Source organism: Micromys minutus (genome assembly GCF_963924665.1).
Source record: "Micromys minutus genome assembly, chromosome: 27".
Taxonomy (NCBI): Eukaryota; Metazoa; Chordata; class Mammalia; order Rodentia; family Muridae; genus Micromys; species Micromys minutus.
In genome coordinates this window covers 38,237,808-38,260,769 of record NC_137962.1, presented here as the reverse complement: position 1 = coordinate 38,260,769, position 22,962 = coordinate 38,237,808, and the positions used below count along the sequence as shown (strand labels likewise).

Genomic DNA, 22,962 nt, shown 5'->3' with positions numbered 1-22,962 from the left:
CATCCACTCCCACATACACATATGTTCATAAGGCACACATACATGTCTGGGTAAATAAACGTAAGAGTTAAAATTATTTAGAAATAAAAGTGTCATGGGGGAGGGTTAAAGAGCTGTCGCCATTCTTCCATACTAGGGTTCTGGAGTCCCCATATCTGTATCTGGCAGCTCATACCTGCCAGTTACTCCATTCTGTCTGGGAGATCTGATGTCCTCTTCTGGCTCTGAGGCCACCTGCAAACACACACTCACATACACATAAATAAAAGTAACTATTTAAAAAGAAGTGAGCACAGAGAGATGGCTTAGCAGTTAAGAGCACTTGTCAGTTTTGCAGAGGACCTGGGTTTAATTCCCAGCTCATACATGGCTGCTTAAAACCATGTAGATGATTTACAACCATATTTCAGGGGATTCAAGGCCCTTTTCTGGCCTTTGAGAGGACCCTACCCCTAAGAGAAAACATTGTATCATAAAGCTGATACTTATAGGGAACTGAGAGGTGGGGGCCAAGGACTTCCTTTACAAGGAAAATTACCATTTGGAAACCACCTTTTGATAAATTCCAGTTTAGACTGCATGCTACAATAATCTAATCACCCAAAGTCATTCAGAAATGAAGGAACATGGGACGTGGGGTGTCGCTCAGGTGGTGGAGCACCTGTCTGGCACCTGTGAAGCTCTGAGGTAGCTTTCTGGTGCCACATAAAAAGCAGGCATAGTTAACCACTGCAGTCTAGAGGTGAAGGCCAGAGGAACAGGAACTCAGGGTCATCCTTGGGTATACACTGAGTTCTAGACCAGCCAGATTATATATACATACATATATATATATATATATATATATGAGACTTTATCTCAGATAAATAAAATGGCAAAAACATGGGGACCCTTTGAGGGTACCTCAGCCAGTGGACACTTGCCAGGAAAACCTGAGGACCTTAGTTTGATCCTGGATCCCACTATGGAAGGAAAGAATTAAATCCCAAAAGGTGTTCTGTCACTTGTGCACTCCCCAAGGCAATAAACATAGCCTCTTAAGCCAGTGCACACACATGCACACACATTCCAGTAGTAACAAACGTTTTTAAAAACTTCTTTCATTATAATACCCAAAGGGTTCTCCTTGCCAGGTGAAAATGAGTTTGCCTAGTGACATAAATTTTTCTTGATGAATATTTTTTTTTAAGAAATAAAATCATTTTACATAATAAGAAAACTGAGGGCTGGAGAGATGGCTCAGCAGTTAAGAGCACTGGTTGCTCTTCAGAGGACCTACCCACTTGGGGTTCAGTTTCCAGCATCTGAGTGGCAGCTTGCAACCATCCATAACTTCAGTTCCAGGGCATTCTCACACCCTCATCTGAACTCCATGAGCACCAGGCATAGGTGCAGACAAATCATTCATATAAAATAAATACATCTTTTTAAAAGTTATGAATAAAAGCACTAATTAGGAGATATACTGAGATGGCTCAGAAGTTAAGAGCTGCTTTTCCAGAGTTCCTAGGTTCTGTTCCCAGCACCCACATAGCAGCTTACGAGCAACCATCTGTGACCGCAGTTATAAGGAATCCAATGATCTCTTTTGCCCTCCATGGGTACTATATGCATGACATGTTGTCAGAGCACACATAACATAATTGTTAAAACATTTAGCTGGGCCATGGTGGCTCATGCCTTTTATCTCAGTTCTAGGGAGGCAGAGGCAGGTGGATCTCTGAGTTCAAGGCCAGCCTGGTCTACAGAGTGAGAGTTCCAGGGCAGCCAGGGCTGCACAGAGAATCCCTGTCTTGAAAAAATCCTAACTAAATAAATAATAGTCTACCACAGGTGACCGGAGTGCTAGAGACTGCCCATTGCAAGCATCCTGGGGGGGTGGGGGAAGAAGAGTGGGGAAATAAATTTCCAAGTCTAGGTGGGAATCCCAGATCCAGCACATTTCCGTTACTGTCACCATCGGAACTGCCTCATGGGTGGCTGGCTTTGTGTATTGATGAAGGGGGTTGGGGACAGAAGAATGTACAGAGAAGAAAGTACAATACATCCCAGCAAGACACAAACCAGCGCAGACACTGTGACAACCCCACTGTTTTATACACTTCCCAGTACCAGGCCTCTGCATAGGGCTACAGCGGGGTGTACACTTTGTCACATCGGTCAGGACCTTGTCACACCACCCCACAGGAGGCCTGTGCCCCCAGCTACAGTAGGCGCACAATCACGCCACAGCACCGATTTATCTACACACTCCATGCACACCAGGGCTAACCTACCACAAGCTGCAGAACACAGCCACACTGGTCCACTCACGCAGAGCCGGACAAGCACTTTGGCCAGCTCCGCCTCACCGCACACACACCCGCACAGGACGCCCGGGCCGTGGGCCGGCGCACGCACGGTCACAGACAGGGCACGCGCACACTCGCGCGTCCGATCGCTGCACACTCGAGAGGCGCGGGCCGGCGGCGGGAGCCCGCGGTCCAGGCGCCCCCCGGCCCGGAGCGCGCAGAGCCCGGCTGGCGGGGGAGGGGACGCGGCCACGCGGGGGCGGGGCGGGGGCCGGCGGGAGCGGGCACCTCCAGCGCAGCGCTCGGCCTCGCCGCCGCGCCCCCGCTACCGCCCCGGGGTGCAGTCAAGCGGCCGCGCCGGGCCCGCGGGACCGGGTGGAGGTGGGGTGGGGGGCGGGGATCGGGTCGGGCCCGGGCCGCGCTGCCTGCGATGCCCGGCGCCCGCCGCAGCCGCCGCCGCCGGAGCCCGGGATGGGGCGAGGAGAGGCTGCGGCGGACGCCAGCATCTCCCGGCCGGGGACCCCGGGGGCCCCGGAGCCGCCGCCGCCACTGCTGCTGCTGCCGCTGCTGCTGAGACCCAGCGGGCGATGGGTGAGTTGACCCTGGAGCTGGGGACCCGCGCCGCAGTTCTGCATCGTCCCCGCACCCCAGGCCTCGCCTCTGCGTTCCCCTCCCGCACCCCCCCCCCACCCGTGCGGGTCCCGCAGCCCCGGGGGCGGGGGCTTGGGGCCTCGTAGGGGCGAGATGTGAGGAATTGCTTAGCCGGTGCCCCCTACCCCCACATCCGCTTGCTCTCCGCAGCTCTCCCTGGCCGCAGGGCAGAGCCTGCCGCGGCGACCCCCTCCCTTGGCTGGACGGGGGTGGGGTGGGGGCGTCCCGAGGCGCGGAGCTCCAGCCATTGCTTTGTGCGCTGCGCTCTCCCTTCCACCTCCAGCGCGGGCTGGGGCGCGAGGCCTCAGCTCTTGCCTTCCCCACCCCCGACCCCGAGCTGCTGCGGCTGTTGGCAGAGGCCCAGACGCGGTTGGGGTGCTGGTCGGGTGTGGGGGCTGTGGTTGGAGCTGTAACTACAGCTCCCTTAGTGGGGAACAGGGAAAAGCTTTGGATGAGAGGCCCCCATCTTCTACTGGGGAGGGGTCTGCCTCTCTTTGCACTGCACTGCCCAGGGCGGAGGAGGGCTCCTGGCTGGGGGAGGGCGCTATAAATATCTACAAATAGTTCTGGAACCGGGGTGGAGTGGGGAGGGGAGCTTGCTTGGTTGTGCTAGTGTCGAGGGTGCCTGCACTGGGGTGCAGCAAGCAGAGGTGCTGCGTCCCAGCCAGCTCTGATGGCCTGAGGTCTAGTGATGCTCCCTAGCCTACGGAACCCAGAAGGGGGATGCAGGCAGGAACATTTTCCCTACTAGGATTGCTCTATGGTCCTCCATCATCTCTGGGACATAGGTGCAGAAATGCCTTCATGGGGGATTGACCTGGAGGGACACAGTTATTAAAGGTCCAGGCATCGAGCCAACAGTGAAGCCAAGACAGGGCTCTCTCCTGGGAGCTGGCAACTCTAGGATTCTTAGTGCAGCCCAACACTAAGGAGATAGGCAGGGTTTCTGGGAAAGTTAGAAAGAGGAGCTCTTTGCCCTGGGGAGAAAGAACCTACTGGAAGGTGGAAAAGTTCCCAGGGCTGAAGAACTAGTAATAGAAAGGACCTAGAGGTGTGAATGCTTGGTATGTTGGGAGATGGTGTGTAGGATGGTGGGATGCAGAAACACTAGGAGAAATGAGCTGAGGGGTGGGTATTGGTGTGTGGCTGGCTGTGATTGCATAGTAATTAGTTCTGTGTGCTATGTCTGCAACAATCATGGTTGAATCTGAGTCCCAACCCCAGTGATAGGATAAATGCAGCAAGAGGTGGGGGTACTTTTGGCGGGTGGTGCTAAGGTGTGCCTCAGAATGAGGGCATGAGGGATAGATAGAGGCAGGCACAGGGAGATGGAGGTGAGAGAGATCTGGGGTGACTGGAGCTCATTTTATTGGCAGCACCCAGCACACCCTGTGTGCACTTGACATAAGCTGTTGTTAGGTCCCTTTGGGCAAACCAGTGGGGATGCCCGATTGCCAACAGTTGGAGAGGGAAGCCCAATCTCCTGAACAGGAGGGCCAGGTGAAGAACATGGGGATGGCCATACCAGGAAGCTAGGACTGGTTCCTGGGGACTGCAGGTAGCTGTTTGTGTTAGGGGTTGAGCAGATAGATGGCCCCCGGTTGCCTCCTTTGAGACTCTGTGTGCCCTGTGGTCTATCTTCTGCCGGAGGTAGACAGGCAGTTGGTGCTTTAAGCCTCAGTTTCCACCTCTGTGAGGTGGAGAGAGTCCTCCACCAGGATTTTGGCGAGGACCGAAAGGACAAGGCATGTAAGGATGCCTGACACCCGAACCATGTTGGGAAATTGTTGGCTGCTGCGTCGGTATTATTACCTGTAAAATGAGGCCATCTGATGCCAGCTGGCTGGAAGGCCAGTTTCACGAGGGGGACGGGCTGTGCTGAGAGTCACGAGAGGACTGGTGTGGAAGAGAGAGAGCCAAGGGAACTAACCGCACAGGACTTTCTTCTGGGATTCTGGGAGGAGGTGAGGAGTGGCTGATGGGAGGGTGGACTACAGAGAAGTGTCCTCTGATCCTCTGGGTACCCGCCACCATGTGTCTCCTTCCTCAGCCCGAGACTTGGGGTATGCTGTTCTGCTCCCAGCGTGCAGAGGATCTTTGTTCCCCATACCATATGATACTTTCTCTTCTCCTTCAGCCAGCTCTAGCTCTCCACTTGGAGACCAAGGCACCCTTCTAGAAGTTTCTTCAGAGTTCAGGCCAAGAAACACATTGTGTTCAGGTGAGGGGTGGGGACTGAAGAGAAAATAAGCCTTTTCCCCCCTCAGGTTAGCAGGGCAGTGGGTTCTCCTGGGTGCATCTGCTGCCAGGGACCCAGACTCTCGACCCACAGATCCTGGTTCTGCCATTTCTTGATCTGTGACTTTATCTCTGCCCTCAGCTTCCCTGACTCTCAAATGGGGACAGTGCATATGGTGTCATCTCAACGCTTTGCTATGATTTCTGCTGTGCATTTTTCTGTGCCCTCTTAGAGGGAAACTTGGAAATTATGCATTTGATCTATCACGTGTTCAGGGGCTTGCCTTTCTGTGTCCTGACTCAGGCAGGGGATTGGTATGCTGACATCTGGACATTTGGTAAAATAAAAACTTTTGATAACTAGTGTTGGTCAGTTTCTGTGTTGTACATCTTCTGAGCGTTGGCTAATGGGAGTTGGTACACATCAGCTTCAGTGCCTGGACAAGCATTCAGGTGGTGCCTAATAATGATGGTTGATGGGAGAGGAAAGGTCGGGCTGTTGAGAAGAATCTGGGGAGCTGCCAGGCAGTGCCATAGTAAGAGCATTAGCAGAAAGGATTGTCCAGACCGCTGGGCTAGGGGCAGAATTTCACCCCCACGAACCTCATCTACCATGAGGTGGGGTGGACGAAGAGATTAGGAACTCCTTCCTGAGATTCCCCCACATACTGAACCTGACTCTCTTCGGCTCTAGCTGCTTTTACTAAGGTTCACCTCAATCCTGACCTGCCTCCCCCTCCTTCTCCTCTTCCTCTCCCTTTTCCTCCTCCTCTCCCTCCTTTTAACAGAAGGTCCATCTGACCCCCAGCATGCTAGCCTTAGAGCTTAGAGATGAGCTTCAAATAGCTCGGCTTTCATTCCTTACGCACCCCTCCCTGCCCATCGATGCCCGACCACCCATCAGCAACTTCCACATAGACCTCTTTCACAATGCCAGCTCTCAACCTCAGGTCAGACCAGCCCACTCCTGCTGCTGATACCTGTGCCCACAAACGTCCTCAGAAGTGCATATCTTTCTCATGGAAGTTTGTGTGTGTGCGTAAGTATAATGTATTTGTGCTGGTGTGTCTATAAGTGTGCGTACATGTAAAGGCTAGAGGTTAACATTGTGTGACTTCCTCAAGAACCCCACTTTATGTGATTCTATTTCTAAAGTTTTATGTGATGTGTATGAGTGTTTTGCTTTCTTGTATGTCTGCACTGTATGTTTGTGTGATACGCCCAGAGGCCAGAAGAAGTCAGTAGATCCCCTGGAACTAGACTTACAGAAGGTTGTGGGCTGTCATGTGAGTACTTGGAACCAAACAGCACTCAGTGTTCTTAACTGCTGAGCCATTTCTCTAACCCGGCCACATTATTTTTTGAGTTAAAGTCTCTCAATGAACTTGGAGCTATTGACTTGACTATGCTGGTTGGCCAGTAAACCCCAGGGATCCACTGGTTTCTGCCTCCCAGCATCAGATTACAGGCAGTGTGCATGCACTGTGTCTGGCCTTTCTTTCTTTCTTTCTTTCTTTTTTTTCCAATAATGTCAGTAATAGGGGTCAAACTTAGGCAAACCTCATACTTGAGCGTCAAGTACTTTATCAACTAAGTCATATCCTCAGCCTCTGGCCATGGAAATGTTGGTAGTTGTATATAGTATACTTATAATAATCTGTGCCAGGAGTATCACAGAAGCCCCCTATTCAGAGGGGCACATTGTGGTACAGTTTGTATACACTGACTAATCCTTCTTTTTTCTTGATATGGTAACATACACCTTTCTAAAAAGTTATTTTTATTTATTTATTTATTTATTTATTATATACAAGTACACTGTAGCTATCTTCAGACACACCAGAAGAGGGCATCAGATCCCATTACAGATGGTTGTGAGCCATCATGTGGTTGCTGGGATTTGAACTTAGGTCCTCTGGAAGAGCAGTCAGTGCTGTTAACCACTGAGCCATCTCTTCAGCCCACATTGACTAATTCTTGTTCTAGAGTTTGAACCTTGCCCTGTCAGGGAGACCAATGTGGGTCCTGATCCTTTATGTCAACCCACAGAGTAGGGGCCTCTTGCTTTGCTGTGTTTGTATGTTTTCGTCTGTATGTGGACTCTTTTTTTTTTTTTTTTTTTTTTAGTTTTGCTTCTGTGTATTCGTCTGTGTCTGTGTGAATGTACACAGCTGTGTGCTGTGTGCCTGAGGAGGCCTGAAGAAGGTGTCAGATCCCCTGCAGCTGGAGTTACTGGCAGCTATGAGCTGCTTAGGTGGGTGCCGGGAACTAAACTTGGGTCTCTGGAAGAACAGCTCCTAACCACTGAACCATCTCTCCAACCCTGGTATGTTTGTTGTTAATGTGCTTTCTTTCTTTTTTTTTTTTTTAAGATTTATTTATTTTTATATATATGAGTACACTGTCACTATCTTAAGATACACCAGAAGAGGGCATCAGATACCATGACAGATGGTTGTGAGCCACCATGTGGTTGCTGGGAATTGAACTCAGGACCTCTGGAAGAGCAGTCAGTGCTCTTAACCGCTGAGCCATCTCTCCAGCCGGTTAATGTGTTTCCAATAGTCAGTTAATGTCATTTTCTCAGGAGGCCTTTGGTAAATGTGGTAAATGTACATAAACAAATGGTCCTCAGCGCAGCATCCAGTGCTCTGACCTTTCCCTCCCTTCCCCGTTCCTGATGGAGAAAACTGACTTCCCAGGGGGCAGCTTCACAATACAGAGAGATGCTCACAGAGACCCTGTTTGGTAGGAGTTACTGTCTCTACTTCTCAGAAGGAGACAAGGGTAGGGTTTAATTCCATGACCTCTCCTATGGTCTAGTATGGAGCAGACCAGGGGCCCCAGCCTTGTCCATATCTACATAGTTAATGAGATCCTAAAATAATCTTGCTTGTGTGGCCTCAAGTAGAAAACAGTACACATAATTTTGTCTTTTCTACTAACATATGATCGGAGCAGTACAGGCCATTCAGGCACCTCAATTACTCAGTTACTTTATGAACTTAGAGGTTATATGTCATAAAACTTTGGTTCCTGTTAAAGTGGAGCCCTCTGTGGGGAAGGAGACGGCCTGGACAGCCCAGGTAGCCTTCCTGCTGCCCTATTCCTCCCAGCTAGGAAGCTTGCAGAAGCAGCAGCTTGGAACTGAGGGGTCCAAGTGGGCATTGTAGACTTGGGGTATCCGGCAGTCGGAGACTTTCAGATGGGTCGCCACCCAGGTGTTCTCCCAGGTGTACTTGACAGCTAATGACTTGTTCCTGTCCATTGGATACTTACCCACTGCCCGAGCGTAGGCATGTCAGTCCCATGGGGCAGTGCGGGATGCCTACGGTGGACGCTCACAACCAGGAAAGTGGTAGGATCCAGGTTACATTCCAGTTGTAGGGATTATTTGTCCAACTCCCTTTCTGAGCCCCCTTGTTTTTTCCTGACCTGGCCCTTTTCTCTCTCTCTCTCTCTTCGGGTTCCCAGGAGCCTACTTGAACCTTTCCCAAAGCACTGAGCCACAGAGACATCAGGCTACCATACCCCCACCCCCTGCTTCGGTGTTTGTTTTGCTGCTTATAGCTGTCTCCTGCCTTTGGCCTCATTTACTGGTTGGGGGAGGGGCACGTTTCCCAGACCCCACTTGGCTGTGCACTAGAGCCCTTCTGTGAGTAGGAACCCAGGAAGGACTGTAATGGTGGTGTACTTTACCACTACTTAAGGCAGAAACAGGTAGATCTCAATGAGCTCCTGGTTAACCTGGTCTACACAGCAAGTTTCACAGCAGTGAAACCCTATGGCCAAGGCAACTCTTTTTAAGATTTATTTATTATGCATACAGCATTCTGCCTGCATGTGCACCTGGAGGCCAGAAGAGGGCACCAGATCTGATTACAAATGGTTGTGAGCCACCATGTGGTTGCTGGGAGTTGAACTCAGGACCTCTGAAGAGTAGCCAGTGCTCTTAACCACTGAGCCATCTCTCCAGCGCCCTCTTACCCCCACAACAACTCTTACAAAAGAAAACATCTAATTGGGTCTGGATTCCAAGTTCAGAGGTTCAGCCCATTGTCAAGGCAGAAAGCATGGCAGTGCCTAAGTAGGCATGGTGCAGGAGAGAAGTTCTACATCTTGATCGGAAGGCAACCAGGGAGAGACTGGTATCCTCAGGAAGCTAGGAGGAAGTTCTCTTCTGCAGTGAGTGGAACCTGAGCATAGGAGGAGACCTCTGAAGCCCACCTCCACAGTGCATACTTCTCCAACAAGGCCACACCTCCTAGCAGGACCACACCCTATGGAGCAAGCACATTCAGCGCACCACACATAGTAAGACCCTTCCTCAGAAGCAAACAAACAAAAGTTTAATTACACTTTGTATGTCTGTGAGTGCGCGCGTGTTTGGGTACCTAGGACAGAGGATGGCTCTAGGGGTCAGTTTTCACTTTCTAGTATGTGGCTTCAGGGGATTGAACTCAGGTCACCAGACTTGGCAGCAGGTGCCTTTACCCACTAAGCTATCTTACTGGCCCTATTTTACATTTTTGTTTGTAAAGCTAGAACTCAGGGTCCCAGAATTCCTAAGCACGTGCCCTACCATCAGACTATTTTTCTGGCCCATGCAACTTGAAAAATGTTATCCTGAAGATTGCAAGGCCCTTGGGCTCCCAAGAGCCACTGTCTGGCCGTGTGAAGACCAGGCTGCCTCATGATACCTCTGCCCTCCCTGCTTGTTCTTGGCCTCTGTTCCTAGTCACCTAGGTCTTCACTCACTATGCTATTGCTGGATCTTGCCACCTTTGGAGGCTGATTTTGACCTGAGTTAATCCCTGAGCTTGCCTGTATTCTGAGAAGATTTTGGTGGTTAGATTATTGTGGTAGCTGAAAGTAAGGGCCACAAGGAAATGGGCATGGTGGGAGGGGCTGGCACTGAACCTCACAGGTAGACAGCATTCAATAAATATTCTTTAAACATTTACTAAGTGTGATTAAAAGGACAGCAAGTGAGGGCCATTTCTGAAAAGGATACAACTTGACTGGTATGGGTGAAAGATCTCGAAGGTGCCTTCTTGACCACATCTAGTGAGGAGGTTTGTAGAGTTGTCTCCTGTTTCTTTGCATGGGCTGGAGACCTTGCATGAGCTGGAGAGATGGCTCAGCGGTTAAGAGCACTCACTGACTGTTCTTCCAGAGGTCCTGAGTTCAAATCCCAGCAACTACATTGCTGGTTTACAACCATCTGTCATGGGATCTGATGCCTTCTTCTTGTGTGTCTGAAGACAGTGACAGTGGACTCATATTCATAAAAATAAAAATAAAAATAAATATATCTTTTTTAAGAAAAAGACCTTGCCACACCTGCTTCGAAGAACAGAGTGGGCAGATGCTAATAAAACAACATGAGATTTATATGAGACAGATTTTTATTCTCAGTGGAGTGCCAGCCAAGAGTGGATACAGCTCTGGGAATGTACAGCTTGAAGCTCTCAATGGCCTTGGGATGCCAACCGAGAATTAGTTCTGAGAGGCATTACAGCTTTGAAAGGCTTCCAGAAGTCTTTGAGGTGATGGTAGTCACTGACACTAGAAGTTGGCAGCCGATAGCTGGAGTCTCAGAGTCTATTGTGGTTTGAATAAGAATTGCCTCTGTAGCTTAAAAGCTTAAAGTGTAGTAGTCAGGGAGTGGTACTACTTGAGAAGGATGAGGAGGTGTGACCTTGTTGGAAGAAGTATTGGCGCAGTCATATCTGATGGGAAAAATGAAAGTCATGAAGCCAGCCCATCTGCTTGACCAAGATCCAGCAGAACTGAGCCACATGCTGTGACCACTGTGGTGTAGTCTTCCACATTTCCTCTTGGTCTCCACGTGCTATGTGCTTGGGGGGTTTTTGTATTTGTACAGCTTGAGACCTTGGATTGATGGAAATTTTCTTAGGAATCATTTATGCCTTATCCTGCTTCTAAGGATCCCCAGGAAAGTCCTGAGTATACTACCCCTGATGATTTTAGGAAGATAACCTTATCTGGCCCCACTTGAAGGTCTTTCTTACACCATGGAGGTTGTGACTCAAATAAAGACACCAGAGATCTCTTTTGAGGCTCTGACTCAGCATCAACCTTGGTGCTTTACTTACTCAGGAGCAGGAGAATCAAAATAAACTTGAAAAGATAAACAAGACAAAGGTGGGCAGCAGATCAGGTTAAACGCCTTTTCTTATTCTGGAATTATGTGGCAGGGAAGATTGTGGACCACATTTGGTATGCCCCTTGAGGAAAACATACATCAACAAAGTTACATTGGCTGGAGTTATCTCTGCCCTACACAAGAGCTTATAATGATGGACAAAGAATGTTGTGAATAAAAGAATAAAATATTAAGAATAACCCTTCTTAGAAAAGTTAGCTCATGCTAGGCCACTGTGATGTCATATGATCAAGAAACAAACGAATGTCAAGATCAAATATATAATTTCTACAAAGATATAAAATATAAGCTCTGTATTATGGCAGAGATTGAATAATAACTGTAACAGCTTTGGCCTGAAGACTTTTCTTGAGGACTAATGACAACTTAGCACTCTGACCATTAAGTTGTTGACAATACACTGCTTGGGACATGACCACATGCCCAGGCTGGCTTGGTAATTTTCTTTCCTACCTAATGTCCTTGAAACCACAAGAGCTACCAGCCTGAGAACAGGCTGTTATGCTTTGGCAAAATATGCCTTTAGATTCTTAAAAATTGGGTTATGGGATTGATGAGGGAAAATGATTGTGAAAGATAACTTTATTCTGTTGTGGTTTATCAATGGTGACTGAACATATGACCAAGAGGAAGTTAAAACAATGATATGATCTGTGACAGTCTGTCAGGCTGCAAGATTCCCTCTACCCTCCCAACCCCCTCACCCCATACCCCTACACCCGACACCCTGACACTCTCCTTCCAACCACCATGCCTGATTCGCTCATCACAAGCAAACTCTTTATCTGCTTTGTGGGATTTGGCCCTCTCTAGTGGGTGAAGTGTGTCACTGGGGGAATTGATATGGAAACTTTGAGGTTTTAAAAGCCAGGCTGGGTTGTGCTCTGTCTACCCCCCCCCCCGTCTCTCCCTCTCCCCTGATATCTGTGGATTGGGATGTAGAAACTCTCAGTTACTTCCCCCAGCACCATGTCTGCCTGTGTGCTGCCACGCTTCTCACCATGACTATAATGGACCAAACATCTGAACTTTAAGCCAACTCCAGTTATAAGAATTGCATTGGTCATGGTATCTCTTTGCAGCAATAGAACAGTTAGTGGAGGCTTTTAAACTGGTGAGTTTCTGAGCCGTAGCCTCAGGTTCAGTCTTAAGGCTAACTGGGGTAAGCTCCCTGCCTGAGGCTTGAAAAGAATGGCCGCATCCTTTTCTGTGCACTGTTAATGTATCCTTGTTTGAATGTGTAGTATGCAAATAGGTTGAAAAATAGAACCAATCAGGGAGGAAGGGAGGAGCACTAAACCCTGCAGCTGGAGGGACAAAACAGTGAGCCCACCAAAAGTAGCTAAAAGTTCACAAGCAACTTGTTAAAAATTTTTCATTGGTTCTTGTGGTTCTTGCAGTTGAGCAACTGCCTTGGTCAGGTTCTCAAAAAGATTCCTGAGGTTTCTGCAGGTAGGCTTACCAGCTTTAAGATTTCTGGTCTTGAGTTTAGCCAGTCAGACTCCTTAGAAAACTCCACATGGCCTGGGAACCACCTACCATTAGTAAGTACTGTAAACCTAAGTGGTTACAAGTTATATTTACAGTGCTAACAGGACCAATATGAGAGAACTTTATTATTTTTTTTTTACTTATTAATTAATTTATTTATACAGTTTTACACTGTAGCCAGGCTGGCCTGAAAATTGCTATGTAGCCCATGTTGACTTCAAACAGATTACAATCCTCCTGCCTCAGCTCCTTCTCCATCTAGAATTTATAGTTTTGGGCTACCATACCCATCTCCTGGCTGTTCTTTCTTTTTCCTTGTGTAATGTTAGGTGTGGAACTCAGGGCCATGTATGTGTGAGGCAAATGCTTTATATCAGAGCAATATTTATTTTTATTGTTCATTTATAATTTTTAAGATCTATTTTTGAAAGTTTTTTTCTCTATTTTAAATTTACTTATTTTATATAAATGAGTGTTTTGTTTACATGCGTGTGTGTATCATTTGTGTATGCCCGGTGCTCATGAATGTCAGAAGATGATGCTGGATCCCCTCGAACTGGAATTATAGATATTTGTGAGCTGCTGTGTGGTGCTGAGAGCCAAACCCAGGTCCTCTGTAAGAACAGTGAGCGCTCCATTGATGGGTTATTGTTCCATTGACCCATCTCTCCAGCCTCCTTCCTTTATTTTTTAATTATTTATATGCACAGGTGTTTGTGTACATGAATACCAGTACCCAAGGAGGCCAGAGAAGGCTCTTAGATTCCTGGGATCTAGAGTTCTCTGTATTTATGAACAGTTTGATGTGGGTGCTGGGGACAACTCCAATCCTCTGCAAGAGCAGCACAGACTTTCAACACTGAGCCCGGTCTCAGGCCCATTGCTCGCCTTTCCTGAGAGCTGTTGTTCTGGTATCTCTTGAGTTCCGCACAGGCCCCAGGCTAATTCTCATTTTGTTATGTAGAAATTGAGTCTCAGGTTAGAGCAGTCACACAAGCAGGACGTAGAAAGAGCAGGCGTAGTGGGGTGTGACCACGGTATTCTTTTTGCTGCTTTCAAAGCAAAAAAAAAAAAAAAAAAAAAAAAAGGTGGGTAGGAAGGTCATAGCTTCTGCTCATAGCTGGTTCAGAAACCATTTAAGGGCAGTCCATGGCCATACTGCAGGCTCCCAGGGACTGAGCAGGGGGTTATGATTTTGTAGAATGACCAAAGGTCTCTGCGGAGTTTCCCTGACACACCTCCAAGGGACTCTGTAACTTTAATATTTTCAAAACTCTGCTTTTAATGATGGTTCCTAAACACTTTAATCTTCCTTGTAGCCTATCACCCACCAGAGGTAGTAGAAAAGAAAGGATACGGGGGAAGTGGACCTGTTTAGAAATTGTTCTTTGGAGCAACCCCCGGCCGTGTTGTCTGGAAATGGGCAGCTCAGGTCACAGGTCGGCAGCGGAGGCTCACTCCTCCCAACACTTCATGGATATTGCTGGGGCCAGGAATGTTCCATTCGGGCTTCCCACAACCAGATATAGATTCAGGTTCAGGTGATGGCGCCAGAACCACATGGAAGGAGAGGAAGCTGTAATCCAGGAACTTTTCTTCCCTATTGCTGTTTTTTTGAAGACGAACTTTCCATTCCTTAAGTGTATTTAGTGAAAGAAACCCTTTCCTTTCTTCCTTCCTTCCTTTCTTTCTTTTTCTTTTCTTTTTCTTTTCTTTTTTTTTTTTTTTTTTTTTTTGGCGAAAGGATTTCATGTATCCCAGACTAGCCTTGATCTTGATTATCACTGAAGAGGACTTTGGTCTCCTGTCCCTACCTCTCAGAGTTACTGGGACACGAAAGCACTTCCGTGCCTGCCTTTTAGCATTTATTGAGTCTCCCACGTGAGAAATTTAAGTCACTGATGGGGCAAGAAGTATCTGGCTGGTGGTCTCATGGAAGTCCTGAGTATTTTGGGCTTAGCCCTTAAAGCCCTATGTGGTATTTTTAATTTGTCTTTTAATGTGCATTGGTGTTTGCCTGTGTGAGGGTGTGAGATCTTGGGGTTACAGACAGTTGTGAGCTGCCATGTGGGTATTGGGAATTGAACCCAGGTCCTCTGGAAGAACAGTTATTGTTCCTACTCTCCGAGCCATCTCTCTAGCCCCCAGTATTCTTAACGTTTGTAAAAAAAAAAAATTAAAATGAAGTTGGTCAGCCGTGGCACACTCCTCTGACTCTGGCATTCTGGAGCAGAGGCAGGCAGATCCTTGTGAGTTCAAGATCAACCTGGTCTACAGAGCCAGTTCCAGGACGCCAAGGCCGAATACATGAAGATACTTTATGTCTAAAAAAATAAAAAAATAATAAAAACCTAAAATATAAAAAAGATTTATTTTAATTATGTATGTGTGTTGGGGGTGTGTGTGTGCGCGCAGAGTGTAGGTACCCACAGAGGTCAGAAGTGAGTGTCAGATCCCCAGGAGATAAGAGTTATGGGTAGTTGTGAGTTGCCCAGCATGGGTTCTGGGAACCGAACTTTGTTCCTTTGTCAGATGAGTATGTGCTCTGAACTGCTAAGACATCTCCCCAGCTCCATCCATGTCCTTTGATGATGGCTGGCCTCCTCGGCCTCCAGTGGAGTCAGTTAGCTCTTAGTGCAGAAAGGTTCGGTCCGCCTCTGCTTTGGTATGATTGTTATGCTACATCCTCGCCAACACTCAGAAATACCCTCAAACAAGATCAGTCACCCGTGCGCCTTGGGACCTGCCCTGTCATCCTTAGAGGCCCTGATACCATGGGAAAGCACTTGGCTACGGTTTTCATTCTTTGGACTAGAAAGGGTATAGGGATCTGGTGCTGGACCTGCAAGAACACTCCTGTTAAGGTCTGTACGGCTGACTTTCAGATGCAGGCCTGCCTCTCAGAAGAGCCCCAGGCAGAGCGAGAACAGAGCTGAGCGGACCAGAGTATTTGCCAGCAGGCTGCAGGAAGCTCAGGACCTTCTGATGCCCAGATCCAACAGCCTTCACTTCCTCTGTTGGGACCATATTCATGTGATCTTGGGTCCCTAGGTACAGGGAGCGCTTCGGACTTGTCATCTGCTAGAGTCACCTGTCATGGCTGTTCTTTCAAACAGTGGGAATGGCAGTACGGACAGGGTGAGGAGGATTCTAAACCTAGCGTTCCAGCCATCTCTCATTCCCCACATTCTTTCTCCTCGTGTGTGGGCCTCCCTGTAAATGCTACAGCTGGTGGAGGAATTATGTGTGAGATGCATGAAGGAAATCTGATTCGGCACAATTTAGTTGTCTGGGCTGATTCAAACTTCAAGAGTCTGATGTCAGACTCTAGAACATGAGCAAGTTTAAGTACAATATATTTTGGGACAAAGTTTCCTGGTTTAACTCAGTCCTCTGTGCACAAAGAGGCATAACCACATCGAAACTCACCTTGAAGCACATTCCATTTCTTCCAAGATGGTAGGTTCTAGAGAGAGGTTATATGTATTTAGGGTTTAGAAAGAGATCTCGTATGGTCTAGAAAAGGATCTGGTGTAGTCTAGAAAAGGATCTGGTGTGGTCTTGGTCATACAGATAGGTACAGAGGTCTTCTAGGCTATTGGACACCTCCAGTCCTGCTTGTGGGAGCTTGATATGGCCTGGCCTTACAGATAATGTAAATCACCAGGTAATTAATCACTTCCATTCCCAACCTTCTCAGGGGGGAAAAACAGGTTATGTGTCTTTCCCATTGAAAAGTCCTTAGCCGGGCGGTAGAGGCACATGCCTTTGATCCCAGCGCTTGGGAAGCTGATACAGGTGGATCTCTGAGTTCAAGACCAGTCTGGTCCACAGAACAAGCTCTAGGACAACCAGAGCTGCACAGTGAAACCCTGTCCAAAAAACAAAAACAAAAAACAAAAAACAAACAAACAAACAAACAAAAACAGAAAAAGAAAAGAAAACCAAGGAGAATATTCCTGTTTTCAGCCAGGCAGTGGTGACACACACCTTTGATCTCAGTACTAGGTAGAGAGGCAGGTAAATCTCTTGAGTTCAAAACTAGCCTGGTCTATAGAACAAGTACCAGGATAGCCAGGGCCACACAGAGAAGCCCTGTTTGTGGGGGCTGGGGGGTAGAGAAAAAGGAAAAGAAAGAATTCTTTGTTTTCTCTGTTTGTCCGTAAAGGTAGGAACCTTTGTACTCTCTACACTGTTGGCTCCTCCCAGCCCTGTGTGGCTGGCTCTGTACACTTAAGGTTGAAGTCATTTCCTTTGTGTCCCCTCTGCACCACTGTCCCTCCTTCTGTAAGACAACCATAAAGAAGCCACTTCTCCAGGGGCTCAGGAGCCTGAGGCGACCGGACAGGCAGCTCTGGAACCTTGCTCGTTTTCCTGCTTCGAAGGCCAGCGGTACTGTCTAAAGGTTCAGGTGTGTGGCCTTGAAGAAAATAATTTATTCACTCAACAAACCGTGCTTTATTGCTTCCTCTGCATCAGCTCATACTCAGGACTAAGAGTGCAAATCATGGGACGGACGGCAGGCTAGATGCCCCAACTCCAACAGGCAGTCCAAACTGTGAGAGAGGTGTGTGTGTGTGGAGGGGGAAATTGCCTGGGGACTTGAGGCCTCCTAGCATACTTGGACTTTATCCTTGGGCTTGGACATTATTCAGAGGGTACTGGGTCCAAGAACGAAAGCAGTGGGCTGGCTCCTGTGAACCTGACTGGGATTCCCTCTGGAAGGCTGTGCTGCTGTCATGGTGAGTGCTATTGCCCATCACGGGATCTGAGATCAGTGCCAGCCTGGCTGGTTCCTGGAGACCTGGCTCCAAGTCCTTACCCTCTGCCACCATCTTGGTAAGTGCTTGAATGTAAACAAAGACATACACAAATAAGCGGAGAGCAAGACTCTTCCTAGGGATGGCGGAGGGGGTTTATTGTAGATATGAGAGAGCCAGAGGCATCTGGAAGGATCCAGACTGAACATGATCAGTGTGGACTGGACAGGACTGTGTGAGAAAGGTGGAGAGGGGAGAGGAAGCGAGGAACCTTGAGCTGCAGCCAAGGTACCAAAAGACCAAAAACAGGACCTGTAACCAAAATGGCTAGGTTGTATCGAGAAGAACTGCTGGGGGAAGGGTACAGCCCCTGGGCTAGAGAAGTTTGGGGGAGGAGGCGGTTCTGCCAGCCAGGAAGACCTTGCAACAAGTAGGGACTGAGGGCTGCCAGGAGAACCTGGTGGTGGAAGGTTTTGTTGTTGTTGTTGTTGTTGTTGTTAGTTTATTTTTGGATTCTCAGCAGGTCATCAGACAGAGGGGGAAGGTTCCTGGGGGTTCAGTGTGTGTGGTGGCTTGCTATAAGGAAGTTCCCAAAGTCTCCTTCAGTGCCAGGTGTGGGTAATAGGTTACCAGCTTGTTTGTCAGAATGCTTGCCTGCAGCAGCTAAGCCAGTCTCCTTGGAGGCAGGCTGTGTAATCCACAGCTATGGTCCCTTTTGGTGACCCTTGCCATGGGAGTGTCTGTCGTGACACCTGTGCCTCCCCCTGTGCATTGCCCTACCTCTCTAGGTCACAAGGATAACGTTGGGAACAAAGCTGCCTTGCAAGGGGCTTGACTCCATCAACAGAGAGGTCCTGAGAGTTCAGTGGAGGGGTAGGGAGCACTCCCTCCTGCAGCCCTCTGGGCTGGAGATGGAGCTAAAGTGGCCCTTTGTACTTTGTTTCTGGACGCTCAAGGCCTGGGTGGGAGGGGCTGGCACAGCTGGGGACAAGAGTGCTGACCTCAGCAGAGGGAGTGGAGGGGGACTTTCTGAGGAGGGGGAAAGTGGTGGGATTTTTCTCAGCACTGATGTCAGGGAGGGTGTCGCATCAGATGTGAGTTCTTAATGTCTCGGCCCATCCTCCAAGCACCCCTGCGCCAGACAGAGCTTGTCACTCTGTGCATGAACCACTTTTCCAGGGTTCCTTGGGTCCTTGAAGTGTTTGGTTCCAGTCCCCAACAGCTGTTTACTGGCCAGCCAAGCCAGAGGGGGTGGAGAGCAAAAGTGACCCTTCTCTCCTACAGTTGACATTCCTGAAGGCAGAGACATAAACAAGGGCTAGCATCTCCCTCAAGGATGAACTGTGGGGTTGAGACCTGGGGTGGGGGGTGAGGGGAGGAAGAGAGAGAAAGCACTTGTGTGTGTTTGGGCCAGGGGTCAGGAAAGCCTTGGGCAGTGACATCAGAAAGAGAAGCTACCAGCACTGAGATCTGAGGGAATGGTGCACCAGGAGGCAGAGACAGTCAGCATGAGGACTCCAGGGTGAGGCGTATCAGCCTGGGGAGAAAAGATGTGAGAACCACCTTGGCAGGATCTATATAGAGACACCCAGAGCAGCCTAGGTCTCGTTCTGGGTTTGATACGCCATGAGCAACAGGACTAAGAGCGGAAGACGTTCAGATGGGGACATCATAGTGACCCATGGTTGTTAAAGAGGCAAAGGGAAGCCAGTGGGCATGGCTTGGGGGTTGCAGAAGAGGAAGAAGGGTGGAGTATTCTACCAGACATGGGGTGAAGCTACCTGTAGAGAGTGTCTCAGGAACTTGGAAAGCAGGTCCTAGTCGAGGCTCCTAGTTGTCATCTCATTTAATCCTTGTGATGAGAGGGAGTGGCTGATTTGACTATACAGGCAGGAGCTCTAAGGTTACCTGCCTAGGATCACCTGGTGGTAGGGATGGAGAAAGGACAGGCTTTGAGTCTGAATCCCTTCAGCTCAGGGATGAGCTTCCCAACACTACCACAGGGGTCCAGAATGTTTCTTTTGTCCCATGCTCTCTGGCCTTGGCTTTAGTAAACTGAGGCACCTGCTCTCATTACCACTCAGCTTCAACCTCAAGGTGCCCCTTGATGCTGTGCTGGGGAGTTACCAGTGCTGGGAGCACCCCATTCTTCATTCCACAGCTGTGGGAGCCGATTCCTGACAGAGCTGGCCTTGGCGTGACTGTTGAATTTGCCTGCTTTCTCGTTTCCTACTGCTGATGAGACAGGGCCACCTTTCTGGGTGCAGGAGGCTTGAGGCTCGTAGGTAGCAGGGAGTTGAGGGGCAGGGGCCCAATCAGATTCAAACCCTCACTGGCCTCTGGGTTCCTGAGGGTGCCTCTGACCAGTCCAAATGGGTGTGGCTCAGTAGTATCAGAAGTTCCAAGCTTCCACAGAATCTCACAGAAGCCAAGCTCACCTTCTTCCAATTGAAGCTGTTAATCATTAATTGCTTGCTCTCAGTATTACCTGTTCCTCCCTGGTCTCTTCTATTTTAAAGGTCAAACCCTACCCCTCTCCTCAAGCTCCATTCAGCCTCTCACTACAGAAGTGGGAAGGGCCCACATCTACCAGACAAATCTTGGTGTCTTGGCTCTGTGTCTCCTTCCCAATGAGGGGCTATCGGCAGCTGGGCCAGTAGTACTTGCTGTGGCATCTGGCAGATGGAGATGCTGACACGCAGAACGGGGGAAGGGCTCCTGCCTGTGGGCATCCTGTTTGGTTACTGGTTTATAGCATGTTTATTGTGTTGATGTTCAAGTGTGTTTGGAGGCGGAGAGGGTTAGGACTTGGTGGTTACAGCCTGCTGGGAGGGTGAAGGGTCAGGCTTACTAAGCCAACTGCCTGGAAGTCCAGGGCCTTTGAGTGGTCTAAGCTTGAAGACTGCCTCAGGGAGGTGGAGGTAGAAGTGGGGAGAGACTCTATGAGTGGACTATTGTGTACGAAGTTGGGTTAAGGCATGGTGGCCCCCTGACCTGCAATGTGAGTGCTCAGAACTGGGCTTGGCCGCCATCAAAGCCCCGGTCTGACTTGTATCCACCACAAAGGATGAGGGTTTTGGCTAAAATAGGACTCCTAGCTAGTACAGCAGCTGCTTGAAGATCTTCTCTAGGCTTCTAAAGTCTCATCTGTGGTCAACCACACAGATCTCAGTTCCCCGTGGAAGAAGAGCTTCTAAGCCACACTCCCTCGTGGAGGTCTGGGTACTGAGCCACTCTTAAAGGAGTCATCCTGGGTCCCTCTACGCAAGAGAATTTGATCCAATCTAGCACTTGGGAATTAAAGGCCGGAGGATAGAAGAGTTCAAGGTCTTTTATGACTCTTGAACAAGTGGGAGGGCAGCCTGTGTCTCATGAGATCCTGTCCCAACACAAATGCACACATAGACAGACAGACTGACAGAAAGAAAGGCAGAGGAAGAGACAGAGAGCTCTTGCATGCTTATGCACATCTAGTTTTTGTCTTTGGTCTTCCGAGAGCATCCCCTGGGGAAGGGCATAGTCCTCTAGGCTCTCTGCCCCGAGAATGGATATAGATGGGGAGGGAGGTCTGAGGTTGGCTACCTGTACTTAACTTGGCCTTGACAGCTCCAGGAAGGGAAAATACAGGTGCTTCCTGCCTCACCCAGCACCTGGCTCCTCTGAGAGTCAGGCTGCCTCTCCAGCTGCCTGGTTATATTTTACAAAGGAGACCTGAGGCCTGGGAAGAGGTTGCTCTAGGAAGCCATTCCAGGTAGACAGCAATTCTGGCATAGGCCTGGCTGAGATCAGCTCGTAGTCACACAACGGATAAACTGGTTTGGCCCAAGACACCCAGGAAGGAATTGGCTGCTATCAAAGCCAGAAGCTGGGACTGAACTGCAGGCCTCCAAACAGGTAACCATATGGTGGGATGGTGGGCAGAGATGCCAGCAGGGGCCTAAGCAGTGACCCTGTACAAGTGGAGTGGTGGGGAACATAAGCCTTAGGTAGGGTCAGAAGTCATGGGGAGAGCCAGGGCTTATCCTTTGATTCTGTGCCTTAGCCTCTTGTAAGTATCGGTGAGCGGCTGGGGTCAGGATGCAAATGACATTCTCTGAGCAGACTTCTGTGGGTATCTGTAGGAGGTCTCAGGACAGGCCCCAAACCTCCCACAGTTGTGGATCACTGGAGACCTGTGGGAGAGGTTTGAGTCAGGCAGGGAAACAGTAACACTTGAGTAGCCAGATCACTAACCTTGGAGCCTTCCGCCCATGGCCTGAGTTCCCAGTGGTCAGGGCTGGGGTAAAACACAGAAGGGTGGAAATGTGAGCAAGGAGGTTCCTAGGAAGGGGCATGGACCAGGCACGTTACAGACAGTCAAGGTAAGAGTCCGCACTCTGTGGAAGCGTCCTGTCGGTTTTGTGAAGCCCAGGTCTTCCCTTGGATTTTCTCTAACTTCCTGGAGTACCAGTGATGCCCCTTCTCCACGCCAGATTGTGAGTGACTTGACAGATGGTACTGTCCGGTATGACAAGTTCCTGAGGATACTGAATAGAGCTGAGTTGCTGCTGGCTGTCACTTCAGCTCTTCAGAGAACTTAGGGCTTTGGGAAGTGTGGTTTTAAAAATCCCTGCAGCCAAGCCTAGTGGATGCACTGTGGGAGCTCACACTGGTCCAAGCTATTGGAGCAACCTCAGGAGGGGAAGGTGGTACTTAGCAGGTTAGGCTTGTGCAGTGGGACCCTTGTGGTTGCCTGGTCACCGGTTGGAGGCAGAGAGAGATGCGTGGCTGGGGAGCTGTAGATGCTACCAGGCAGCTGTGTGTCAGCCTCTGACCTCCGGAAGGTAGGGAAGTCGGTGGAGCACAGTGTCTGGCAGCAGACAGTACTCCAGGAGTCAGCTGCCGTAACCAGAGGGATGCTGAAGGTGCTGTTTTCTGGGAGGGATGAGCCGGTTCTATTCTCCTGCAGTCTGTCTACCCTTCCTGGTTAGAGGGCTTAGCTGCATGTGTCAGAAAACCCTCATTAGCCCTGACGCTCTCTTCAGCTTCCTCATCTCTGTCCCACTGTGCTGAGCTCTTTAAGGGTTTTTGTGTTTAAAAAAAAATAATAATGTTTTTCCTTTCCCAAGACTCTGAGACTAAATATTTATGAACAAATGCCTAGGCCATAAACTTTGGCTCATTCCCCCGACTAGGTCTTAACTTATTTAACCCATTTTAACTAGTCTATGTCTACCATTTGGTTAGTTAACCTCTCCTTCAGCCCCAGCCTGCTTCTTCCTTCTTGTCTCCCTCAGCGTATCTCCGAGGTCGTCCACCTGCTGGTTTACATCCATCTCCTTGGTCTGGTTTTTGTCTTACC

General features: G+C 49.1%; 1 protein-coding gene across 1 annotated transcript in view; it reads left to right on the top strand.

The window, feature by feature from the left end:
• Positions 1-2,838: 2,838 nt before the first annotated feature.
• MGAT3 (beta-1,4-mannosyl-glycoprotein 4-beta-N-acetylglucosaminyltransferase) overlaps positions 2,839-22,962 on the top strand; it is a gene marked incomplete at its 3' end in the record, with an annotated part of 36,439 nt that continues 16,315 nt past the window's right edge. Inside the window, exon 1 of the mRNA XM_080939229.1 lies at positions 2,839-2,882. The remainder of the gene's footprint in view (positions 2,883-22,962) is intronic.